Source organism: Chiloscyllium plagiosum, unplaced genomic scaffold, assembly GCF_037043375.1.
Source record: "Chiloscyllium plagiosum isolate Xiang-an unplaced genomic scaffold, Cpla_swu_hap1 HiC_scaffold_2, whole genome shotgun sequence".
NCBI classification, from domain to species: domain Eukaryota; kingdom Metazoa; phylum Chordata; class Chondrichthyes; order Orectolobiformes; family Hemiscylliidae; genus Chiloscyllium; species Chiloscyllium plagiosum.
Window position 1 is genome coordinate 61,336,023 of NW_028270140.1, and position 27,708 is coordinate 61,363,730.

The following is a 27,708-nucleotide window of genomic DNA, read 5'->3' on the forward strand; positions in this document are numbered from 1 at the left end:
CATACCCCTACATTTACCCCTATACCTAACACTACGGGCAATTTAACATGGCCAATTCACCTGACCTGCACATCTTTGGACTGTGGGAGGAAACCGGAGCACCCGGAGGAAACCCACGCAGACACTGGGAGAACGTGCAAACTCCACACAGTCAGTCGCCTGAGGCGGGAATTGAACCCGGGTCTCTGGCGCTGTGAGGCAACAGTGCTAACCACTGTGCCACCGTGCCGCCACCGTTGCCCTCCACCTAACGCCTTCCCAGCTCCCTTCCCCCAGCCCCATACCCACACCACCCTCCTATTTATGTCTCAGCCCCCTTCCTCACCCCACTTCCCTAATGGAGGGCTTATGCCCAAAACATTGACTCTCCTGCTCCTCGGATGCTGCCTGACCTGCTGTGTTTTTCCAGTGTGACACTTTTCGACTCTTTATCAGCTGCTTCCCAATGTGGCCAACTGTTCTCGAATTTCCAAGAATAACCTTGTTTTGAGTGACTTGTCTCATGTTCTCTAATTCTGATGTACTGTGAACCTGCATTATACACTTTCCTCTCCCCATGTCTTAGCAGAAGCAATGTCTCTATCCAGATGTGTTGAGCAGCAATTCCCCCAAACTCCATTCTTGCAGGTTTGGCGAACACCCCACCCCCACTTACTTTGCTACCAAAGAAATGGTCATCTTGCTGCTTAACAGCAGCTTTGGCAGCACCACTGTTTATGCTGGCTGTTGCTGAGGCTTTTGGAGAAGAAGTTGATGTCTCCATGATGATACACCTTTCAAGGTCAGTTTTTATTTGGAATATGCCAGGACCAGATAGGCAAGCCCTGTTGCTCTGTGGGTAAACCAACCTGTGATTGTCTCCATTGTTGAGAGTATTCCATCGTGGCAGGTCCTCCTCCCAACACCTCCAATGCCATTTTATGCTTCCTAGTCCATGTCCAGAGAGCTGGTAAAATCCAGCCCTACATCTTCCTTTGCACTTTAAAGGAATTAGCTATGAAATCTTTAGTCAAAGTGCCTACCATTCCCAAACAAAATTGTGAAATTATTATTATGTGATTTGGAAGGAACCAATCTGAAGCCTATCTATCCTACAGTATTCCATTTTCATCCATATGTCTATCCAATGACCACTTAAATGCCCTTAAAGTTGGCGAGTCTACTACTGTTGCAGGCAGTGTGTTCCATGCCCCTACTACTCTCTGAGTAAAGAAACTACCCCAGACATCTGTTCTATATCTATCACCTCTCAATTTAAAGCTATATCTCCTTGTGCTCGCTATCAGCATCCGAGGAAAAAGGCCCTCACTGTCCACCCCATCTAACCCTCTGATTATCTTATGTGTCTCAATTAATTCACCTCAACTTTCTTCTCTGTAATGAAAACAGCCTCAAGACCCTCAGCTTTTCCTCATAAGACCTTCCCTCCATACCAGGCAACATCCTAGTAAATCTCCTCTGAACCCTTTCCAAAGCTTTCACATCCTTCCTATAATGTGGTGACCAGAACTGTACGCAATACTCCAAGTGCATCTGCACCAGAGTTTTGTACAGCTGCAGCATGACCTCATGGCTCCAAAACCTGATCCCTCTACCTATAAAAGCTACCACACCATATTCCTCCTTAACAGCCCTATCAATCTGGATGGCAACTTTCAGGGATCTATGTACATGGACACTGAGATCTGTCTGCTCATCTACTCTTACCATTAGCCCAGTACTCTTTATTCCTGTTGCTCCTTCCAAAGTGAATTGTCTCATTCTTTCCCACATTAAACCCCATTTGCCTCTCCTTAGCCCAGCTCTGCAGCTCATCTATGTCCCTCTGTAAGCTGCAACATCCTTCCTTATTATCCACAACTCCACCTACCTTAGTGTCACCTGCAAATTTACTAATCTATCCTTCTACACCCTCATCCAGGTCATTTATGAAAATGACAAACAGCAATGGCCTCAAAACAGATCATTGCAGTACATCAATATTAACTGAACTCCAGGATGAACATGTCCCATGAGTCATCTTTCAGCTAGCCAAATTCTGGTTAAAAACGCTAAACCACCCTTAATCGCATGCCTCCGTATTTTGTGCAATAGCCTACTCTTGCCCTGCGGTATATATCTATCCCTTTCCATGGCTAAAGTAACCATAATCACATTGTGGTCACTATCTCCAAATCTAACACCTGACCAGGCACATTTCACAGTACCAAATCCAATATGGCCTCGCCTCTTGTTGGCTTGTCTACAAGTTCTATCAGGAAACTATTCTGTACACATTGGACAAAAACTGACCCATCTAAAGTACTCAAAGTGCTCACCTACCTCCAAATCTAACACCTCGCCAGGTTCATTAGCCAGTACCAAATCCAGTGTGACCTCGCCCTTTGTTGGCCTGTCTACATACTGTGTTAGGAAACCATCCTGTATACATCGGACAAAAACTGATCCATCTAAAATACTTGAACTACAGTATTTCCCGTTAATATTTGGAAAGTCCCCCATAACAACTACCCTGTTACTCTCGCTCCTATCCATACTTATCTTTGCTATCATTCCCTCTCTATCTCTGGAACAATTCGGAGGCCTATAGAAAACTCCCCAATAGGGTGACCTCTCCTTTCCTGTTTCTAACTTCAGTCCACACTACCTCAGTAGACGAGTCCTCAAACATCCTTTCTACCATTTGTAATACTGTCTTTGACTAACAATGCCACACCTCCCCCTCTTTTACCAGTTTCCCTGTTCTTACTGAAACATGTATATCCCATAACCCGTAACATCCAGTCCTGTCCATGCTCTATCAATGTTCCAAAATGGCCACAGCATCGAAGTCCCAGGTACCAACCCATGCTGCAACTTCATCACCTTATTCTGATTGCTCCTGGTATTGCTTGTCAGTGAATTCTTGTGACCTTGAAACCGCATTTCTGACCTCACTATTCTCAACCTCCTGGACACTCTCCTGCTGAATTACTTTAAACCCTCCAGACGAGCATTCGCAAATATGCCCCCCCGTCCTCCCAGGATATTGGTACCCGCCCGGTTCAGGTGTCAACAGGTTCCAACTGCCCCAATTGTCCAGGTAAGCAAAACCCTCCCTCCTGCACCGTACCAGTAGCCACGTGTTCAACTCCTCTCTCTCCCTATTCCTTGCCTCGCTAGCATGTGGCACAGGCAACAAACCAGAGATAATAACTCTTGTTTGTTCTAGCTCTCAGCTCTACCCCAGCTCCTTGAATTTCTGCCTTCAATACCTATTCCTTTTCCTACCTATGTCGTTAGTACCTATGTGGACCATAACTTGGGGCCGCTCCCTCTCCCCCTCAAGGATCCCAAAAACATGATCCAAGACATCACAAATCCTGGAACCTGAGAGGCAACACACCAACCGTGAGTCTCTTAATAAGTTAATAAGTCCATAAAATTACTTCAACAAAGCACTAGAATTTATTTATGGAATGATAAAATTGGATAACAGCAGCACTGTTCGCAATATTCCAACTGTGATTTGTTAAACATGCATAGTAGTTTGGTTAAACCAAATCTGAAGTGCAGTGAACAGTTCTGGTCTCCATATTTTTATGAGACTGACACCAGAACTGAGAAGCTCCAACTATCAGAGGAGATTGAACATTTTAAATTCTATTTTAAAGACAAACTGAAGAGAGATCACTTTAGATCTTTAAGACTAATTATAGAAATGTTTCATTTGTAGGAAAAAGCAGAACTAGCAGACCATAAGTATAATATCGATACAGGTGCACAATTCTTTATCCGAAATTCCGAAATCCGAATTTTTTTTTTGAATTGTGTTGAGCGTCATTTTGGCATGCCCCAACTCCACACTCACTCGAAACACGTCACTCAGGTGTGATGTGGCGGCGTGGCCCAACAGGCATCAATTGTGTCTCAGCGCTCGTGCTATTCACATGTGCATCTGCTGTTAGGTATTTGTTTTATTTCACTGTGAAAATGTCATTTATTCTGAAATCAGAAAAATTCCGAATTTTGAAAAACAGCCAGCCCCAAGGATTTCTGATAAAGGATTGTGTGTTTCTACTAACAAATCAATGCGGAGTTCAGGAGAAAAGTCTTTATTCAAGGAATGATTAAAACATGGAACTTGCTACGACATGGAGTGGTTAAGGTGAGTGGCAATAATGACATTTAAGGGAAAACTAGATAAACATGCAAAGCTAAAACAGATAGATGGATGAGTTGATGGGATTAGATGAAGAAGGGTGACTAAACCATATTGACCACTTATCACGTTGACACCTTCTCTCCTTAATGTCACTGCATTAATAATTTAGAAGCCCATGCTATTGTTCTGGGACATGGGATCATATCCTCCAAACTTGCATTTTTTAAGTAATTCTGGAATTGAACATTAGTTCCAGTAATGGTGACTATGACCACTAACATAGATTAGTGTGAAAAGTAAAAAACCCACATCTAGTTCACTAATATCTTTGCCTGGTTTGGCTTACATGTGACTTCAGACTCACTGAAGTGTGGTTGGCTCTTAGCTGAGCTCTGAAGAAGCCACTGTGATTGAGGTCAATTCAGGATGAGAAACAAATGCTGGCTTACATCCCATGAATGAATATGAGAAATGGTATATGCTGCACAAGCATTCACTTTACGTAGAATCAATTAGCATCTATTCTTGGCAATTTATGTAATAAGTGCTCTTTCACATACCCCATAATATTACCCTGTAGAGGTGGAGTGGGCCTGCACAGTGCTCACAGATATAGGGTAAAATTAATCCAACTCAGAAATGAATTCTGTTGGGGGTATAGAATTTTTAATCCTTATTTGAGTGTGCTGCCTTCACTTGAAGTTCCAATAATCAGGATTCTGGGTAATCCAAGATGGAGGACAGGAAGAAATTGTGCCTGTAAAAGCTGCTCCTCTCTTTGAGGTATTTTAGGTGTTAGAGGTGATTTCCTTGAATTCCAGGAGCAGCAATTACTGTTTTATATGCTGTTGTATTGTTTTGGATCTTTGGGGAAAGAACATCAAAGCAACAACACTTTTAAAAGGAGAAAAATAGCAAAAGGCAGCAACCACATGGTCAGTGAGGGAGAGAGAAAGAAACCTACATTGCTAACTGACACAGCAGTGAATCTGCATAGTTACTGCCTTTGCTGTTTGAGTTATGTATTTCTGGACATCGGAGTGCATCTAGGAAAAATTAACAAACAGTGAAATTCAAAGCTAATCTTGGAGGAACCTGTGTGGGAAGCTCACTGCACAGGAACAGATAAGTGCATAGTTTTTAAGTATAACCTTGCTGGAAGTCTACAATAGTGAGTAGAGTGGGTTCTTTCTTGATAGGTAAAAACAATGACTGCAGATGCTGGAAACCAGATTCTGGATTAGTGGTGCTGGAAGAGCACAGCAGTTCAAGCAGCATCCGAGGAGCAGTAAAATCGACGTTTTGGGCAAAAGCCCTTCATCAGGAATAAAGGCAGAGAGCCTGAAGTGTGGAGAGATAAGCTAGAGGAGGGTGGGAATGGGGAGAAAGTAGCATAGAGTACAATAGGTGAGTGGGGGAGGGGATGAAGGTGATAGGTCGGGGGCGGGGGGAAGGTGGAGTGGATAGGTGGAAAAGAAGATAGGCAGGTAGGACAAGTCATGGGGACAGTGCTGAGCTGGAAGTTTGGAACTAGGGTGAGGTGGAGGAAGGGGAAATGAGGAAACTGTTGAAGTCCACATTGATGCCCTGGGGTTGAAGTGTTCTGAGGCGGAAGATGAGGCATTCTTCCTCCAGGCGTCTGGTGGTGAGGGAGCGGCGATGAAGGAGGCCCCAGTCCTCCATGTCCTCGGCAGAGTGGGAGGGGGAGTTGAAGTGTTGGGCCACAGGGTGGTGTGTTTTATTGAGATCTACCTCTTGATTTAAATTTAAAAAGTATAAACCATACTTACTAAGTTAGCCTGGAGCACTATCCTTTTAGAGCATTATTTGCTGGATTTGTAGATTGTGAAGGAGCAAAGATGGCCTTTAATAGAGTGATATGCTCTTTCTGTCGGATGTGAGAGTTTAGGGAGAGTTTCAATGTTATTGATGATTATGTCTGCAGGAAGTGTCTTTAGTTGTGAATCCTATCAGATCGCATGGATTTGATTGGACCGGGAGTTCGAGGCATTAAAGAATTTATAGGAGCTAGGGGGTGTGATGGATGGCAGTTATAGGAAGGGAGAAAAGTCGCAGATACAGTCAGATAGATGGTTAACTCCAGGAATGATAGGAGGGGTAGGCAGGTGGTGCAGGAGTCTTCTGTGGCTGTTCCCATTTCAAACAAGTATGCTCCTTTGGAAAATGTAGGGGGTGATGGACTCTCAGGGGAATGTAGCATGAAAAGCCAAGTTTCTGGTAACAAGACAGGCTTTAATGTAATGAAGGGCACGTCTGGTTCCAAGCAATTGACTGTGTTAGGGGACTCGAGTCAGAGGCACAGACAGACATTTCTGCAGCCACAGGCAAAAAATCAGAATGGTGTGTTTCCTCCTTGATGCCAGGATCAAGAATGTCTCAGAGAGGATGCAGAATGTTCTCAAAGGTGAGAGGAACCAGCAGGAGGTCATTGTACACATTGGAACTAATGTGTACACATAGGAAATGAGATTCTGAAGGGAGAATATAGAAAGCTAGGCAGGAATTTAAAAATGAGGTACTCAAAGTTAGTAATGTCTGGATTGAGTTTTTTGATGAAGTAACAAAGAGGATTGATGAGGGCAGAGCAGTAGATTTATATTGACTTTAGTAAGGCGTTTGAAAAAGTTCCTCATGGTAGACTGGTTAGCAAGGTTAGATCACATGGAATACAGGGAGAACTAGCCATTTGGATACAGAGCTGGCTCAAAGGTAGAAGACAGAGGGCGGTGGTGGAGGGTTGTTTTTCAGACTGGAGGCCTGTGACCAGTGGTGCACCACAACGATCCATGACTTTTCGTCATTTATATAAATAATTTGGATGTGAACAAAGGAAGTGTGATTAGTAAGTTTGCAGTTGACACCAAAATTGTGGACTGTTGTGGACTGTGAAGAAGGTTACCTCAGAGTACAACGGGATCTTGATCAGTTGGGCCAATGGGCTGAGAAGTGGCAGATGGAGTTTAATTCAAATAAATGCGAGGTGCTGCATTTTGGCAAAGCAAATCTTAGCAGGACTTACATACTAAATGGTAAGGTCCTAGGGAGTGTTGCTGAACAAAGAGACCTTGGAGTACAGGTTCATAGTTCCTTAAAAGTGGAGTCGCAGGTAGATAGGATAGTGAAGAAGGCATTCAGTGTACTTTCCTTTGTTGGTCAGGGCATTAAGTATAGGAGTTGGGAGGTCATGTTGTGGCTGTACAGGACATTGTTTCGGCCACTTTCAGATTGTTGCAAGCAATTCTGGTCTCCTTCCTATCGGAAGGATGTTGTGAAACTTGAAAGGGTTCAGAAAAGATTTACAAGTATGTTGCCAGGGTTGTAGGATTTGAGCTATAGGGAGAGGCTGAATAGGCTGGGGCTATTTTTCCTGTAGCATTGGAGGCTGAGGGTGACCTTATAGAGGTTTACAAAATCATGAGGGACATGATTCATAGGATGAATAGACAAGATGTTTTCCCTGGGGTGGGGGAGTCCAGACTAGAGGGCATAGGGTGAGAGGGGAAAGATCTAAGAGGGACTTAAGGGGCAACATTTTCACATGGAGAGTGATGCGTGTATGGGATGAACTGCCAGAGGAAGTTGTGGAGGCTGGTACAATGACAGCATTTAAAAGGCATCTGGATGTGTATATGTGAATAGGCAGCATTTAGAAGGATATGGGTCAACTGCTGGCAAATGGACTAGATTAGGTTAAGATATCTGTTCGTGATATTCCAGGGAGGCACAGTACATGTGCTGTACCAGGGCTCGCTGCTAACGCTGGTCCACGGCTCATAGCCCATGCGCTGCTCTGGGGCTCGCTGCTACAGGGACTTGCTGCTGGCATCTACCACTGTGCCAGTATTTGTCTCTGGTGCTCAGGGGAGAGAAGAGGAAAAAAGACAAAAAATAGAAAAAGAAAGGTTGAGCAGAGGAGCTGTGACAGGAGCGTCCTACTCTGCCGCTCTCTTGAGAAGAACATATATGCAGACAAATTTCTGCCAGTAAGAATAAGAAGGCAATAATAATAGGAGACTTCAACTATCCCAATGTTAATTGTGTTACTAAATATAAGGGCTGTTGTGGGTGAAAAATTCATGCAGTGTGTCCAGGATTTTTTTTTAAAAAAACTGTATGTGTCACTCCCAATGAGAGGAGATGCAGTTCTGAATTTAGTTTTGGGAAATGAAAATGGGCAAGTGGGTAAAAAGAAAGCTTACAGTAATCTCAAGAAACTCAACACTGCAGATTGAACATTGGTGTATAGAAAGTGCAGGGATCAAGTAACAAAAAAATAACAAAATCAAAGAGAGGGCATGAAGAAGAAAGGAAAACTCAAAGATGTTTTCCCAGTATATAAAAAGCAAAAGGATGGTAATAAAAAAGTGGGGTCTATCAGAGATGAAGAAGGGAACTTGTGTGACAATGCAGAAGTTATGAGAAGAATTTTAAATTAATTTTGCATCTTTGCTTTCTCAATAGAAAAGGATAATGTGGATATAATAATCCAAGAGGAGCAGTGTCAAGTATTGATGAAATAAACATAACGAAAGAGGAAGTGTTAAAGGAGTTGGAATCCTTGAAAGTGGATAAGTTGCTGGGGCTGGCTAGATTATTCCCTAGGATGTTGCAGGAGTTCAGGGAGGAAATAGTAGATGCTCCATGGATTATTTTCAAATCTCCACTAAACACAAATGAAGTGCAGGACAACTGAAGGAATGCACCTGTGGTTGCATTATTTTAAAAAAGTACAAAGGAAATGCCAAAAAATTATAGGCCAGTTCTTCTTAATTTAGTGGTGGACAAACTGTTAGATTCAATCCTGAGAGATCGGATAAGCTGTCACTTAGAAAAGCATAGATTAGTCAAGGATAGTCAGCATAGCTTGGTTAAGGGAAGGTCATGCCTTATCAATTTGATTGAATTCTTTGAGGAAACGACAAAGAGTGTCGATGAGACATATGGAATGCTCTCCTTCATTGGCAGAGGTAGAGAATACAAAAATATGGACGTCATGATGCAATAGTAGAATACACTGGTGGAGCTATAACTGGAGTGCTGTGTGCAGTTCTAGTCACCATGTTAACAGGAAGGACGTATTTGCTTTGAAGAGAGTGCAGACAAGATTTACTGGCCACAGCTGGAGAATAGTAACTATGAGGAGAGATCAGAGAGTTGGGGTTGTTTTTCTTGGAACAGAGAAGGCTGAGGGGCAATAAAGAATCATAGAATCCCTGCAGTATGGGAAGCAGGCCAATCAGCCCACTAAGTCCACACTGACCTCCAAAGAGTATCCCACCCAGACTCATCCCCTACCCTGTCTTTGTAATCCTGTGTTCCCCAATGGCTAAACCACCCTGGGTACTATGGGTATTATCTATATGGATTTTAGTGAGGCATTTGACAAGGTCCCACATGGCTGATTGGTCAAAGAAGTAAAAGCCCTTGGGATACAGGGTAAGATATTGAATTGGATCCAAAGTTGGCTTAGTAACAAGAAAGAAAAGGTAATGGCTACTGGCTGCCCTTGCAAATGGAAACCTATTTCAAATGGTATTTGTTTTATACATTAATAATTGAACTTGAATGTGGCAGGTACAATTTTGAAATTTGCAGAGGACACAAAAATTGGCTGTGTAGTGGATACTGTAGAGCTATAAGCTGTGAGTTTGAAAATTATGTAGATGGTTTGGTGAAGTTAGCAGGAAAGTGGCAGATTGAGTTCAACTCTGATTAGTATGAGGTCAAACAACAAAAGGGAATACAAAAAAAGTGGGAATATACTGAAAGGGGTAGATGAAGTGAGTGATCTTGGTGTGCAAATGCACCAGGTCCCTAAAGCTGACAGTATCAGATAGATAAGTTTGTAAAGAAGACATATGGAATGCTCTCCTTCATTGGCAGAGGTAGAGAATACAAAAATATGGACGTCATGATGCAATAGTAGAATACACTGGTGGAGCTATAACTGGAGTGCTGTGTGCAGTTCTAGTCACCATGTTAACAGGAAGGACGTATTTGCTTTGAAGAGAGTGCAGACAAGATTTACTGGCCACAGCTGGAGAATAGTAACTATGAGGAGAAATCAGAGAGTTGGGGTTGTTTTTCTTGGAACAGAGAAGGCTGAGGGGCAATAAAGAATCATAGAATCCCTGCAGTATGGGAAGCAGGCCAATCAGCCCACTAAGTCCACACTGACCTCCAAAGAGTATCCCACCCAGACTCATCCCCTACCCTATCTTTGTAATCCTGTGTTCCCCAATGGCTAAACCACCCTGGGTACTATGGGCAATTTAGCATTGCCAATCCACGTAACCAATATGTCTTTGGACTATGGGTGGAAACCCATGCAGTCACAGGGACAATGCCCAAACAGACAATCGAACCAGGAGGCTGTGAGGCAGCAGTGCTAACCACTGAGCCACTGTGCTGCCCATGATTGAGGAATACAAAATTGTGAGGGGTAGAGTTAGGGGTAGACAGGAGGAACCTATTTCCCTCGGCAGAAAGTTCAAAAACCAGGGTTGTAGATTCAAACTAAGTGGCAGAAGGATTAGAGGGGACATGAGGAAAAACCTTTTCATGCAGAGGGTGTGGGTGTCTGGAATTCATTGCTTGAGCTTTTGGTAGAGACAGACCCTAAACTCTTTCAAAACGTATCTGGCTCTCTACCTAAATTGCTGTAAACTGTAAGGCTATAGGCCGTGTGGATGAAAATAACATTAGAAAGGGCTTCTGGCTGTTTTTGGGTCGGCATGGTCAAGATGGTCCAAATGACCCCCTACTGTATAATTTATGGTTTTTATGGAAAGTAAGACTACTTATTAGAGTAGAAGTGTAAATTTTATGAAACTTCACATGACATATATATGAACATTCAATATGAATACAAAGTATTACTATAAAATGCCAGTGTACATGGTATCAGAGTATGAAATGCTTTTCAAATTAAGGAATCAGTATTTTGTTACCCAGCTGATTAAAGCAGTTTTCAGTGGAATGGATTCTTTCAGAGAGAACTGACCGTATTGTACGCTCCAATACAGTTCAGAAGAAATTCAAAATGGATACATTTACTGACAATTTTGTAGCAGTATCTTTGTTCTTGTTTCTTAAACATTGGTTATCAGATTGTAATATTTTACTTAATTGCATACCAAATATTCTCATTAGAACAGAATTTACAAAATAAAAACTAATGGCTCTGGCTGGTTGCTTTTTTTGCTGTACAAATTCACATATTTGTAGTTAAATAGCACACACACTAATTCTATATGAATGTTAATAAAAAGGAACAGTTCTGTAAATGAATATTAACCAAACGTACTGACCCAAAAAGCTGAAATATAAAGATAACACTAGAATTATTTAAATTGATTACACAATGAATGACATTTAAGAATAAAGTGTCAAAATTATAACATTTCAAAATATATTCATAATTTTCTGGTTTATGTATTTGACACTTAAGTGAGGTTTCACTTTGAAGGCAAAATGATCTCTGAGGAATAATCTGACCCAGATGTTTTCATCAGTTCCATTTTAAAAAAAAACTGCTAGACACACTGCTCATAGGTTGCTGAGATTATTACAGTTCTCGTTACAATGGGAAAGCTGTTTTTCTCCATTCAATCCACTTAACATCTTCAAGAATTATTCTTGAGCATGCCTGTCATGTTCCAACGTCATATGTAATATAGAAAATCTGTAGTAAAACTCAAGCTAAAGCATTGATGCAAGCTTGCAGTTTAGTCAGAAGTTCTGTTCCAATTGAATAAATTAAAAGTAAAACCTTGAAAAGCATCTCTGTTGTTATTGTCATAACCTAATGTAATTGAATGGAGGTAGAGGATTTCCAGTACTTCAAATCACAGAAGCAGTTGCCCAATAGCACGTGTATGAGAGAAAAAGATAGCTGTTAAGAGGCATGCTCTGTTGTAACTCTCTATGTAAATATTAATATTTAAAGTACTTCTTTACCAGCAATGATGCTCTGTTATACTATTATGGGGTATAATAGTGGGAGTTTCAATGTTCTGTCTCCAATCTTTGTAATCTAAGTTAAAAGACCTTCCTAGCCCTGAGCTGAGATGTCAAATTCCTGAAGGTCTGTAATAGCTCTTTAGATTTAGAAAATTCTTCTTTTAAAATTTGACATATGGCTTCCCATTTTCATATCTGCATGGTTCTGACTTGCAGTTGCCAAACATCATTGCCTGTATTTCATCCCACTTTCCTATACTTGCACCCTCTCCTCACCAAAATAAAATTACCCCAAAACATACACTGGAGTTTGCTGTATTTGCCTTTGTCAGATGGAGTTGCTATTTCTAATGCTTCGGAGGGGTGTTCTCAGCCATTGTATCTGCTGTGACAAACGAGTGTCTCAATAAAGTTCTGCATACACTTAAAAATGAAAATAATTTGGAGTGTCATACGTTATCATAGTGCCAACCTGATAATTGCATTTGCTGTTTCTATGTGTATGCAATGATAAGCTGAAAGCTTAACAAAGCATTTACAGAATTGACAAGATTACAAATTTAGTAGGTTCGTGTCCAAAAGAATATGAGATGCTGTGGGCTAATCCCAAAAGCTCTTCTATTTACTCCTGTCCTGAGTTGGCTGTCACTTATTTTGGCACTGCTTCAAAGGACTGGATGAGCATTTGAACATCAAGATAAAACTATCAGTATCAATCATTAATTTAAAATTGGGAAAAAGTTGTCATTTAATTGAATGTGTCTTGTTTGTGTTACCCAGTGCTGAGAACCATGACCCCTCCTTCTGAACGTGATGCTGATATACGTTTCTCTGTTAATTCAAGAGTCTGCTGATACTGCCCTTACAGATGGCATCTTGTTGCTTCTTGCTGGCCTCCTTTATACTGTTTCTCCTCCTGTTAACCTGAACTTTTATCCATGACTTATTCATTGTGCTAATGTGTATTGACTTACAACTGGCAATACATATAATTTAAAACTTGAATTCTTCATCCTCCATGGTCGTAACCCTCCCTTAAACTCTTCACTCATCTGAGATATCTGGGTTCCTTCAACCCTGGCCTTTTGGACACCACTGTTTTAGTTTGTTGTATCACTTGTGTGTTCAGCTGGCTAGCCTTAAACTCTTAATTCCTTCCCTGAACTCTCTGTCTGTCCACTCCTTTTTCTTGAAGTTGTTTCTTAAAACTTATCGCTTTGACCAACTTGACCTCATTGTCCTAATGTCTCTTTATGTGGCTCTGACTACGTTTTGCTGGTAATACATATTTGATATACCATGCATGCTTTACTTGCAGGTACATTAAAAGACATTCATGTGAGTTCTTGTTCCTGCGATCTGTGTTTTTCTGCTTAATAATTTTCCTGGCAGCATTTTCCAAACCCTAATTGAACTATGTTTTAATTGTTACTTTCTCATTTATAATCCTGTTAGTTTTACAGACTGCAAAACTATAACGCACAATACTTTCAGGGTGGATGATTTGATGACTAAAGCCTGTTGGAAATTTAAGAAGGAAGACTCATAACATGACTCAAGACATGATAGGAAAGGAAAGTGGTAACAAAATATGTTTGGTTTCTTTGGTTTTGAGAATTAACCAACATGTTTCACCCTTAAAGTTTTCAGGAACAATGTCTAATTGAGATTATCTGCTTTTAACTTCCCATTAAATGTTGTTGGACTGCATGTTCGCATTGCGTTTAAAAGTGATAATGTTCAGTAACCTTAAAGCCAGAACAGTTATGCTTCTTTCAGATCATGAACAGAACTGAATTTTAATAATAAACATCTTAATGGGTTTCAATGAATATTTCCTCTGTAATTTTAATGAAGGAATAAAAGATTTACATAATACTCTTGCTTTTGTAACATTCTCAGTATATTCTGAAGCACTATAGAACCAATGGATTACTTTTGCTGCTGTCATTTTTAATTCAGGCTGAATTTTTCCAATCACCTGAACAATTTGGTTATTGACAAGGAAGTTAGGAGAATTGAGTGAGATCAGCAGAAGGTAGATTCCCAACATTGAGAGCAGAAAGTCTGTTTTCTAATGATGTGTTGAAAGGTGAGGTGAGATTCTCACTAATGAGTGGGATGAAATGATAATTATGGCGTGGTCCCACCTCATTGACATTAAGTTTCCTACTCTTTCATCTGCTGGTTAGGGACTAAACAGTGACAATTCTTGACATAAAAGTTAGAGCAGTAACCTAGCACTCCAGCTCGCGTCTTACTCCTCTAGGCCTCCATCTTGGACACCAGGAACTAACATCTTGGGAATGCAACATTGGCAGTGACTGCACACATTCCCGATACACCAGGATCTCAAGGTCCCTCTTGAGAATGCAATCTGCCAATTTCCCACTGTCCAACATTTCTAGGATGTGGAGGTACTGGTGTTGGATTGGGGTGGACAAAGTTAAAAATCACGTATCACCAGGTAATAGTCCAACAGGTTTATTTGGAAGTACAAGCTTTTGGAACGCTGCTCCTTCATCAGGTAGCTAGTGGAGCAGGATCATAGGACGCAGAATTTATAGCAAAATTTCATAGTGTCATACAACTGATCCGGTATATTGAACAAATGTAGATTGCTGTTCAATCTTTCATCTTTTAGAATGGGTTGCAGGTTTTGATTCATTAATATGTACAGCCCTGAACTTCTTTCAAGTCACATTCCCAAGATAATTTAAAGTTTTATATTAAAAAAAGTAACATCGCAGCTCAGACAATACATTAAAGATGTGAGGTTAGAGTCTGTGTGTATTCCAATCTTGAGTCAGACTGCTTCTGTTACATTTCTAGGACAGTTGACAGGAACCATGATGAACTGCCAGTGCTTTACTGGGCTTTAAAGATGGCACTGGCACAAGGAGCTCCAAGAGGTCTAGCAGTGTCCAGTACGTCTGCTTGTGGTGAGTGGGAGAATGTGCCAAGGGGGATGCTATAGGAACGTAGGGCACAGGTAATGAGGTGAGTTTGGGAAGCTAGCATGAAAACATTTGCTAAGGCTCAAAAAGAGAAGTTCTCTATCAAACTTGCCAAAATTGATTCTTAGCTTATTTCTAGTAAAACTTCAGCCCAATGTCTGCAAACACAACAGCCTGGGAGCAAGCAGTGCAACAACACTTACTCCAGAGTCATCGTGCCAATGAAAGTTTTGTAGAAAAAGGAAGAATTAGTTACTCTCATGAAAGAAAACATTTTTTTTTAAATGCAAGGTTTTCCTCCTGGAAAAGAAAGTGGTTTTTTGACAATAAAAGCTTATTAATGAATTACTGAACCTGAGTATTATGCAGGGTACCTGGTTGAGTGATTACTCCTAGTGCTATAATTGTGATAAGGGAAATGGGAGCTGAATATAATTAGTTAATTGTTCACAATAAATTAAAATGCTTTGTTCTTGCTACTTGTTAAGTATCATTCTTTATTAGCTGAAGGTAAATGTAGAGTACACTGTAACTGATTCAACTTTTATTTATCTCTGCGAGTTTTCATTGTGAACCGAATGTTGCAAATCGATCCAACAATTTAAACATGATTAACAAAATAAACAGAATTGATAACCGAAGTGTATGTTGGCTGTCTCGTAAAGATTCTTTCAAAAGCCTGTGCTTCTATTTAAATCAGAAGAGTACCATAGCTCACGTGATCCAAAGTGATTATTTAGTAGTTAGTTGTTCAGATGCGCTGTGTACAACAATGAAGGACTCATGGTGTTCATCATTCAATGTTTTCCAGTTTAGAGCTAAGGTAAGTATTGCTTGCACAATTGATGCAAGTGGGGCAGTTAAACCCCTTGGACAAAGCTAAAAGATGGTATCATAAGTTTTCTATTCATTTTTAATTTCTGAAAGCAATCAACCCAGCTTCAAGGAAGTGATAGGCTGCCTATTATGGTGTTTCTGGAGAAGTTGTTTCTTTGTCAAAGGTTCTAATGCAAATGGTGGCTGTAGGTTCTCATCTGTAAGTGAGCTGATTTTTTAAGACACCCTCCATGTTGCTAATCCCCACCCCTGCTCCTTCATGTGATTGAATTTCCTGCCTGTATTATGTTCCTTTCACATCAGTAGTGACCACTGAAGAGAACATGTCTAGTGGCTGTGAAATTGTGCCTCAGAAAAGGGTCAGAGCTTGTTAGGGTGGGAGATGGAAAAAAAACAAAGAAAAATATATTTTTCAATTAACTTTGGAATCGTAGGAAACAAATAGGCAGAATTCAAAAGCTAGGAATAGAAGGAAAAGTACAGTGTAATCAAAGTTGCACAAAGACTTGATAAGACCAGGACTTTGACAGGGAGATGCAAAAAAAACTTGTGCTTCTAAGTGGCAGAAGAATATGGAAAAAGGGGACGTTATATCCACGGAGATTGGTGCTAGCAGATGCAGCCAAGTCTGCGAGGATGAGATCCATAATAGTTTTAAAAAATTATTGGTTTATGGTACAGACCTTCTGTAAGGCATGAGAGAAAAGAGCAATAAATTTTTTTTGTTGATGAAGTGCATGTTTCTGAAGCAAGTATCGGTTTACTTATTTGCTTTTTTTTAGTTGGCAACATTGTTTGGAAACAGAGAAACTGTAAACATTTTGTGTCAAATATGACTCTCCTTCAGCACTGAAGGAAGGTAGAAATGTGATGGGTTACTTGCTTTTGAAAAAGGGAGGAAGAACAAAATAGAAGGTGGGGTGGGGCAAGGATGGGGAGATAAATGACAAAGCTGTCATTTTATAAGAGGCAAATGGAGTGGTAATGGTTGCAGTAAAGAGGCAAAGCGATTGTTTAAAGTGAGTATAAATGTCAGAATAATAAATAGTTCTGTCCAAAAACGAAAATACGGCTTGAAAACAAGTAAACTGGAAGGTAACCACAAAAAGGGCTAAAAAATGGTGGATTAGGAGCTCATAGTCTGAAATTGTTGAACTCGGTGTTGAGTCTAGAAGGATTATGCCTAATGGATATATGTTGTTACTTAAGCTTGTATTGATTTTATGAGAACATTGTAGCAGGTCAAGGACACAAATATAATTGTGAGAATTAGGTGCCGAATTAAAATCACAAGCAACTAGAAGCGTGTGGATTGAAACAGAGTGCAGAGACATCACGTTCTCAGCAGTAACTACAATACACTGAACTGAAATAAACAAACATAAAATGAGGGAATATTTGGGATCTCGGACAATGAGGAAACAGAAGGTAAAACACAGATGTTCTGTAGTTGCATGAGAAGGTGTTGTGGGAAGGGAATGAATTGTTGATGGTGATTGTGGAGCAGACCAGGATGTCATGGAGGGACTGTCTCTTGGGAATCATGATAGGAAGAAAGGGTAATTTTGGTAGTGGTATCATATTGTCGACGATTCTGCTTGCTGGTGTCTTTCAGTGCTGACCAGTTCAAAATTTGCAGACTCCATGTGTGGGCATCTAATTTGCATAACATGACAGAACAAACATTTTTGTGGATACATCTCTGATAACTGCCTATATTATGCAGTTGAATCATTTTGCACCTACCTTTGTGACATGGAAGGATAACCCAGGCCTGTTATTCATCATTTATATCCCAGATATCCACCTGTGGATTCATAATTCATAATTTTTCTGCCCTCCTCTGGGGAAAACTCCCTGTCCTGTATCAGGGCCATGCACTATCTTCTAAAGATTTTAATCCTCATTTCTCTGGATATGCAAACATGTGTTTCTGAAACATCGAAACTAGGAGCAGGAGTAAGCCAATGGCCCCCATTGATCTGCTACTCAGTATGATAATGGTTGGTCCTCTATCTCAACAACTTATTCCTGCTTTCACTCCAAACCCCTTGAATCCTTTATTATCTTAAAAAAAGTCAGTCTCTCTCTTAAACATATTTAGTGAGGTTACCTACACAATCTTCTGTGATTGCATATTCCGCAGAGTGACCTCCCTCTGAGAGAACTGGTCCCTCATCTTGTTCTTAAGTGGCCTATTCTGTATCCTTCGACTGTGATCCCTTTTTCTACATGCCCAAACAGGGGAACCATGTGTCTTTCTTCTAATCTGCCCAGTCTTGTTAGAATTTTATATATTTCAATCAAATCTGCTCTCATTCTTCTAAACTCTGCTGTATTCAGGCCAGTTGGAGCAGTCTTTCCTCAAAATCATCTTGTAAAGCAGAATCTCATGTATAGTGGAAATATAGCACAGAGTGGGACTGGACAGCCTATTTAATTTAAAGCTTTTAACATGGCAGGGAGGAAGAGGAGTACTATTTTTTGGAAGCTGCTCCTCGTCTTTCAGAAGTACCTTTCAGAAGGCCATAACTCCACTCACTTCCTAGCACCACAGCCTTTAAAACTCCTTCTTTGTGAACCCTTTCTGTCCCTCAGGCGGCAACTCTTTCCCCCCCCCACCCTGCTTCCCTGCTTTTAGACACCCCCGCTCCCTGTCCCTGCTTTTAGACCCACCCATCCCCCGTTTTCCCGCTTCTAGACCCCCCCAACGCCCCCGCTTCCCTGCTTCTAGACTACCACCCGCTTATCTGCTTCTAGACTCCCTCCTCTCCACCACGCCCCAGCTTCCCTGCTTCCTGACTCCCCCACCCCCTGCTTCCCTGCTTCTAGACCTCCCCACCCCTCCAGCTTCCCTGCTTCTTGGCCCCCACACCCCCGCTTTCCTGCTTCTCGACTTCCCTGCTTCTAGACTCTCCCCTGCTTCCCTGCTTCTAGACCCCCCGCTTCCCTGCTTCTAGACCCCCCACGCCCCCGCTTCCCTGCTTCTAGACCCACCGCACCCCTGCATCTCCCCGCCAGCTTCCAGACCCCACCAACCCCCTGCTTCCCTGCATCTAGACTTTCCACTGCTTCCCTGCTTCTAGACCCCCACGGCCCCGCTTCCCTGCTTCTAGACCCCCCACGCCCCTGCTTCCCTGCTTCTAGACCCCCCCAACCCCCCGCTTTCCTGCTTCTCTCCCCCCCCCCCCCACGCCCCCGCTTCCTGCTTCTAGACCCCCCACGCTCCTGCTTCTAGACCCTCCCACGCCCCAGCTTCCCTGCTTCTAGACCCCCCCACCCCCACTTCCCTGATTCTAGACCTCCTCCCCACGCCCTCGCCTCTGTTTCCTGCTTCCAGACCACCCACGCCCCAGCTTCCCTGCTTCTAGACCCCCAACCCCCCGCTTCCCTGCTTCTAGACCCCCTCACCCCCTGCTTCTAGACCCCCCCCCACCCTTCCTGGCTTCCCTGCTTCTAGACCCCCCATGCTCCCGCCCCTGCTTCTAGACCACCACCTGCCCTGCTTCCCTGCTTCTAGAACCCCCCACATCCCCGCTTCTCTGCTTCTAGACCCCACCCCCCGCTTCCCTGCATGCAGACTCCCCCCCCCTTCCCTGCTTCAGACCCCCCACGCCCCCCCAGCTTCCCTGCTTCTAGACTCTCCCCAACTTCCCTGCTTCTAGACTCTCCCCCTGCTTCCCTACTTCAAGACCCCCCCCACGCCCCTGCTTCTAGATCCCCCCACTTCCCCAGCTTCCCTGCTTCTAGACCCCTCCCGCGCACCTGCCCCCGCTTCCCTGCTTCTAGACCACCCCATCCCCGCTTCCCTGCTTCTAGACCACTCCCTGCGTCCAGACTCGCCCGCCCCCCTCCCCCTCCACGTCCCTGCTTCTAGACCCCTCCCCCATGCCCCCGCTTCCCTGCTTCAAGATTCCCCCCCGCTTCCCTGCGTCCAGACCCGCCCTCCCCCTCCACTTCCATGCTTCAGGACCCCCCCCCCCCCCACCTCCCTAGACTCTCTCCCCCTGCTTCCCTACTTCTAGACTCACACCCCACTTCCCTACTTCTAGACTCACACCCCACTTCCCTGCTTCTAGACCCCCCCACGCCCCTGCTTCTAGACTCTTCCCCCCCCCCGCTTCCCTGCTTCTAGACCCCCCCACCCGCTTCCCTGCTTGTAGACTCCCCCAACCCCCACTTCCCTGCTTCTAGACCCCCCCACGCCCCAGCTTCCCTGCTTTTAGACCCCCCCCACCCCCCCGCTTCACTGCTTCTAGACTCCCCCCCCCCCCCCCCGCTTCCCTGTTTCTCAACCCCCCCCATGCCCCAGCTTCCCTGCTTCTAGACACCCCCACACCCCTGCTTCCCTGCATCTCGACACTCTCACGCCCCAGCTACCCTGCTTCTAGACACCCCCACTTCCCGCTTCCCTGCTTCTAGACCGCCCATGCCCCCGCTGCCCTGCTTCTAGACCCCACCACCCCCCGCTTCCCTGCTTTTAGACCCCCCACGCTCCCGCTTCCCTGCTTCTCTCCCCCCACGCCCCCGCTTCCCTGCTTCTAGACCCCCTACGCCCCCGCTTCCCTGCTTCTAGACCCCCCACGCCCCCGCTTCTAGACCCTCCCACGCCCCCGCTTCCCTGCTTCTACACCCCCCACGTCCCCGCTTCTAGACCCTCCCATGCCACTGCTTCTACACCCCCCCCATGCCCCCGCTTCCCTGCTCCTAGACCCCACCCCCTGGCTTCCCTGCTTCTAGACCCCCCCACCCCCGCTTCCCTGCTTCTAGACTCTTCCCCCCACTTCTCTGCTTCTAGACCACCTCACGCCCCAGCTTCCCTGCTTCTAGACCTCCTCCCCACACCCCCGCCTCCACTCCCCTGCTTCTAGACCACCAACACCCCAGCTTCTCTGCTTCTAGACCCCCCCACACCCGTGCTTCCCTGCTTCTAGACCCCCCCACTTCCCTGCTTCTAGACCCCCCCACCCCCACTTCCCTGATTCTAGACTCTTTCCCCCCCTTCCCTGCATCTTGACCACCCCACGCTCCCGCTTCCCTGCTTCTAGACCCCCCCCCACCTCTTGCTTCCCTGCTTCTAGACCCCCCCCACGCCGCCGCTTCCCTGCTTCTAGAAACCCCCCCCCACCTCCCCTCCGCTTTCCTGCTTCAGGACCCCCCACCCCCCCAGCTTCCCTGCTTCTAGACTCTCACCCACTTCCCTGCTTCTAGATTCTCCCCCTGCTTCCCTGATTCTTGACTCTCCCCCCCCGCTTCCCTGCTTCTAGACCACCCCGCTTCCCTGCTTGTAGACTCCCACATCCCCCCGCTTCCCTGCTTCTCGACCTCCCCCCACGCCCCAGCTTCCCTGTTTCTAGAGCTCCCCCCCCCCCCGCTTCCCTGCTTCTAGACCCCTCCACGCCCCCACTTCCCTGCTTCTTGACTCCCCCAAAACGGTTTCCCTGCTACTAGACACTCTCACAGCCAAGCTTCCCTGCTTCTTGACCCTCCTAACCCCCGCTTCCCTGCTTCTAGACATCCCCACGCCCCTGCTTCTAGACACCCCCCTACGCCCCCGCTTCCCTGCTTCTAGACCCCCCACGCCCTGCTTCTAGACCCTCCCACGCCCCCGCTTCCCTGCTTCTACACACCCCCCCCCCTCCCATGCCCCTGCTTCCCTACTCCTAGACCCCTCACCCCCTGGCTTCCCTGCTTCTAGACCCCCCCCCACCCCCGCTTCCCTGCTTCTAGACTCTCCTCCCGCTTCCCTGCTTCTGGACCACTCCACGCCCCAGCTTCCCTGCTTCTAGACCTCCTCCCCACACCCCCGCCTCCGCTTCCCTGCTTCTAGACCACCCACACCCCAGCTTCCCTGCTTCTAGACCCCCTCAAACCCGTGCTTCCCTGATTCTAGACTCTTTCTCCCCCCCCCTTCCCTGCATCTTGACCACCCCATGCCCCAGCTTCCCTGCTTCTAGACCCTCCCACCCCCCCGCTGTCCTGCTTCTAGACCCTCCCACTCCCCCCCGCTGTCCTGCTTCTAGACCCTCCCACCCCCTCGCTGTCCTGCTTCTAGACCCCCCCACCCCCACTGTCCTGCTTCTAAACCCCCCCACCCCCCGCTTCCCTGCTTCTAGACCCCCCATCCCTTGCTTCCCTGCTTCTTGACCTCCCCCCACCCCCTGCTTCCCTGCTTCTAGACACCCACCCCCCCTCCGCTTCCCTGCTTCAGGACCCCCCCCCCAGCTTCCCTGCTTCTAGACTCTCACCCACTTCCCTGCTTCTAGATTCTCTTCCCTGCTTCTAGACTCACCCCCCACTTCCCTGCTTTTAGACCCCCCACGCCCCCGCTTCCCTGCTTCTCGACTCTTCCCCCCCCACTTCCCTGCTTCTAGATCACCACATGCCCCAGCTTCCCTACTTCTAGACCCCCCCCACCACATGCTTCACTGCTTCTAGACTCCCCCCCCCCCCCCCCCCCCCCCCCCCACTTCCCTGCTTCTCGACACCCCTATGCCCCAGCTTCCCTGCTTCTAGAGTTCTCCCTCCGCTTCCCTGCTTCTAGACCCCGCCACGCCCCCGCTTCCCTGCTTCTAGACACCCCCACGCCCCTGCTTCCCTGCTTCTAGACCTCACCATGCCCCTGCTTCCCTGCTTCTAGACCCCCCACCCACCACTTCCACGCCTGCCTGCTTTTAGACTGCCCTTCCCCGCCCCGTCCCTACCTTAAGGAACCTTCAGGCTTTCTTTGTAGGCCAAAAACAGAAATTTCTGCCGACACTCAGTGAGTCTGCAAGCTTCTATGGGAAGAAAGCAGAGTTAACACTTCAAGTCCAATAAGGCCGGGCTGCAGTCCCAACAGTGTCCTATATGGAGCTCTGGCACTGCTCATCAGATTAGGCAGCTCCAGAGGGTGCGGCTTCACCCCATTGTGGGGCAGACATTAACATAGCCCACTTTCTTTTGGAGGGTGTGACTGCCTGTAAATCTCTGCCCAACTGCTATACTGACAAAAAATCAAGTTTATTTTGTACTGCAAAAAATAAAACTAAGGAAAAAATACAAAAACAAGATCATCTGTGGAAGGCTGACAAAACCCTTGTCATAAAACAGTGTGGTTGTTGGTCAGAAAACTAGATTCTTGCATCCTGTACAGAAGAAACAGTCATATCAAATAGGATAGGCTGAAAGAAAATAAATTATACATAAAGACTGTTTACAACAAGATGTTACATCAATAATGTTTTCCTATAAGTGTGTTTGAGTAAGGTGGTCTGGATTGTCATTTGAACATTTATTACATATATGAATTTTGGAATAGATTCCTTTTTTCACAAAAAGTTAAATTACTTTAGGAGAATAAGATATTGAATTTTCTATTGGGCAGTTATGATTTTCAGCATCTCAATGTTATTTTTTCCTCAAAATGTGATATTTTATTTAGGAGAATATGGAATCACTCTTAGCGCTTTAATTGTGTTACAGTGCCACCGAGTGGAAAAGTACATAATATTGCACCTGACCAAGGAAATGGTGAACCTCACCTGACAAAGCAGTAGCACTTTGAAAGCTTGTGATTTCAAATACACCTGTTGAACTATAACCTGATGTCATATGACTTCTGACTTTGTCCAACCCAGCCCAACTCCGGCATTTACGCATCTGACACAGAGTTCATGAGATTCATTCTGAGTCACTTTGACAATGGTATCATTATAAAGATTCTATTCTGGATTAGCTGTGAAACCTTCACCTTCATAGTCATCACTTCATAACAAACAAGCTTCCTTTCCATCTATTAAAGTATCTGATGACAGTTGTGCATTAAAGGCATCCTACAATTTAATGATAAAACTACACAAAACATCAACAGCCACATCACCTTTGTGAAGGTTTATTTTCTACCAACAATCCATCTATTCCATTCAGTAGAAACATCATCCTTGAATAATCTGTTTAGACACTCATTCAAAGTTTGAACAAAGAATGTGCCCTGGTGTAACTTATTTCTTCACCAGCATCTTATCAGTTCTATGGAATCTGAACATGATCCACATTAGTAACTTACATTCTTTGATAGGCATTCCTGATGAAGGGCTTTTAGCTGAAACGTCGATTTTACTGCACTCAGATGCTGCCTGAACTGCTGTGCTTTTCCAGCACCATTCTAATCTCGACTCTGGTTTCCAGCATCTGCAGTCATTGTTTTTACCTGCACATATAAGGGGCGGCACAGTGGCTCAGTGGTTAGCACTGCTGACTCACAGCACCAGGGTCCCAGGTTTGATTCCAGTTTGGGCGACTGTCTGTGTGGAGTTTGCACATTCTCCCCGTATCTGCGTGGGTTTCCTCTGGGTGCTCTGGTTTCCTCCCACAGTCCAAAGATGTGCAGGTCAGGTGAATTGGCCATGCTAAATTGCCGGTAATGTTAGGTGCATTAGTCTGAGGGAGATGGGTCTGGGTGGGTTACTCTTCAGAGGATGGTTTGGACTTCTTGGGCCGAAGGGCCTGTTTCCACACTGTAGGGAATCTAATCTAATCAAACTTCACTCAAATCTTATCTGTCCAACTGATGTTAAAGACCTATGCAATGTAGCTGCAGTGCATTTGATTTTTGATGTGTTTCTGTGTTTGAAAATGACTGTAGAATTTTATTTTGTGCAATTAGCTAACACCATCATGAATATTGTCTTCCTATATCCAGTAGTTTTGACAGTAACTGCTTTTGAATCTTTCCACAACAGAGTTTGCCTGCTGACATTGACAATCATGGATATCTTATCCACTTGCCATTGTGGCAGAATGGCAACTTGTGCTTTTGCTGCTTCCTGTTGCTGGATCACTGGAAGCAGGCCATTTTGGCATTGTGGTCTTTCAGGTGTTCAGTCATTCGATCCTTAATGATAAACACTGGTAATTTGCTGACAGCCAATATTGTGATAAACAGTTTATAATTCCCTTCTTTTTCCTGCCCTTCCCTCACCTTTTTTTAAATAACAGATGACATGCATAACAGGTTCCAAATGGAAAGAACCTTGAAAGTTTATGGTTAGGGTACCTGCAATGTTCTTACCCATTTCCTTTAAAACCTTGGGATGGAAATTTTTTGAACCTGCTGCAAACACTTGTCCTTATTCCCCTCCTTGACTACTGGTTTAGAACCAACCAGACTTTATAACCTCACTCAATATGGATAAGCTTTCAAGCACATTTTTTCCTGGATTGCAAAAACAATCTTTCCAACTCTGTAATATCATTGCCTTCTAGCCTGAACTCTGACTTTCTCTGACACAAACTCTCCACCATTTCCAGCAATGCCGTCAGTAATTCCCTCTCCTTTGAGCCGTCTCCTTAAAACATACCCATTGTGTGATGTTTTGGTAACTTGTAATATCTGTTTTAATCCTAATCTTCATTTTTTGATTGCAGCAACAACGCTGTAAGGCACTTTGCTACAAAATGATGGCCTTTGCTTGTTGTTTTCTTGTAGCAAAGATATTTCTGGATTATGCCTGGATTTTTGCTTTTGTTAAACACAGGACATTTCTATGCTGCACAAGCTAGATGTGAAAGAAAGAGGTTCCAAGAATCTCATTTTGATTCGAGGATGACTGGGTTCTCTGGAAGTTGGACCTAGCAATCCTGGAATGGATGTGTATTTGTCAGAAGACTTGGCTTTCTGCAATCTATGTGAAAGATTAATTAAAGAAAAGAAACCAAAAGCAGCTCTCATGCACGCCTGTCATTCTCTGCACATACACTCATCATGCTCCTTCCATGCCAACCCATTTAACCTTCTTCTCTATCCACTTCACATAACCCCACATACTCTCTGTGCCAACCTGTGCCCTTCACTCACTCTCCATTGTCCTTTATAGCCTCCATGATTTTCAAACTTTTCTTTCTTTTTACAAAGCGGACCCCACCACCAAGGATATATTTCCCTCCCCTCCTCTATCAGCTTTCCGTAGAGACCACTCCCTCCGCGACTCCCTTGTCAGATCCATACCCCCCACCAACCCAAACTCCACTCCCGGCACCTTCCCTTGCAACCGCAGGAGGTGCAACACTTGCGCCCACACCTCCCCCCTCACTTCTCTCCAAGGCCCCAAAGGAAACTTCCATATCCGCCACAGATTCACCTGCACCTCCACCCACATTATCTACTGCATCCGCTGCAGCCGGTGTGGCCTCCTCTATATTGGGGAGACAGACCGCCTACTTGCGGAGCGATTCAGAGAGCACCTCTGGGCCACCCGGACGAACCAACCCAATCACCCTGTAGCACAGCATTTCAACTCCCCCTCCCACTCCACCGAGGATATGCAGGTCATTGGACTCATCCACCGCCAAACCACAACAACGCGACGGTCGGAGGAGGAGCGTCTTATCTTCCGACTGGGAACCCTCCAACCACAGGGGATGAACTTGGACTTCACCAGTTTCTTCATCCCCCCTCCCCCCACCTTGTCTCAGCCGAATCCCTCCAGCCCGGCACCGCCTTCCTGACCTGCAGTCTTCTTCTTGACCTCTCCGCCTCCACCCTACTCCGACCTATCACCCTCACCTTGACCTCTTTCCACCTATCACATTTCCAACGCCTCTCCTCCAAGTCCCTCCTCCCTACCTTTTATCTTCTCCTGCTGAACACTCTCTGCTCATTCCTGAAGAAGGGCATGTGCCCGAAACGTCGAATCTTCTGTTCCCTAGATGCTGCCTGACCTGCTGTGCTGTTCCAGCAATAAAGTTTCAACTTTCTTTTTACAAAGCCAATTTACCTAATATGAGACATCAGAATCTGTATGGAGATGCAAACAAAATAAGTTTAACTAATTATCTAAGTGTATCGAAGAATTCAGTATATTGTAAAAGCACTTTCATTTTTAAAAATAATATATTTACATTCCTTGAACTCAGTAAAGCCTTATAAAAACAAATATTTTGTTCAAGTGAATTCATGGTTGCATGCCAACAAAGTCTATAATCATTTGCAGCTATCAATCAAACAATGTGATTCGATTTGCATTATTGTTGTCACGGGTAGTGAAAAGTGTTGTTTTGTGTGCTATACAGGCAGATCATATCATACAAAGTGCATCAGTATAGCAGAACAGAGTACAGAATACTGTTGAATGTGCAGAGAGAGAGAGATCAACATGAATGTTTTGAGACATCCACTCAAAAGGCTGTTCTTGAATCTGTTCATGTGTTCAAATTTCTTTATTCTGCCCGATGGCAAAAATTATAACAGGGGTAGGAGGGGTCTTTGGTTATGTTAGTTGCTTTCCTAAGACAGCAGGAAGTATAGATGGAGTAAGTGGATGGAAGGCTGACTTGCATGGTGGACTGGACTGTGTTTACAACTCTGGTTAGTTTCTTCTGGTTTTGTGAAGAATAGTTGCCACATAATGCTGTGTTACATTTAGATGGGATGCTTTCTATGGTGCATCTATAAAAATTGGTAAGAGTCTTTATGGACATGTGAATTTCCTGAGTCTCTTAAAGAAGTAGAGGTGTTGTTATGCTTTCTTCACCATTGTGTTAATATGAGTGGATCAGAACAGATTATTGGTGATCATCACTCCCAGGAATTGATGCTGTTCACCATGTCCATTTCAGCACCATTGAGGCAAACAGGGATGTACCCTCGGCTTCCTGACATTAATGACCAGCTTCTTCATTTTGCCGATGTTGATGGAGAGATTGTTGTCTTTACACCATGCCGCTAAGCACAAAATTTCTTTCCTGCACTCTGCTTCATCATTGGTTGAGATCCGGTGGTATCGTCAGCAAACTTGTAAATGGAGT

At 44.5% G+C, this 27,708-nt stretch overlaps 1 protein-coding gene across 16 annotated transcripts in view; it reads left to right on the top strand.

The window, feature by feature from the left end:
- The window catches only part of LOC122561800 (guanine nucleotide-binding protein G(I)/G(S)/G(O) subunit gamma-7), a 314,848-nt gene that overhangs the window by 61,982 nt on the left and 225,158 nt on the right, over positions 1 to 27,708 (top strand). Inside the window, exon 2 of one of the 16 annotated variants that reach the window (XM_087997104.1) lies at positions 14,960 to 15,069. The exons of the other annotated variants lie outside the window; for them this stretch is intronic. The gene's annotated coding sequence lies outside the window, so the exon portion shown is untranslated. The remainder of the gene's footprint in view (positions 1 to 14,959; positions 15,070 to 27,708) is intronic. 16 annotated transcript variants of the gene reach the window in all.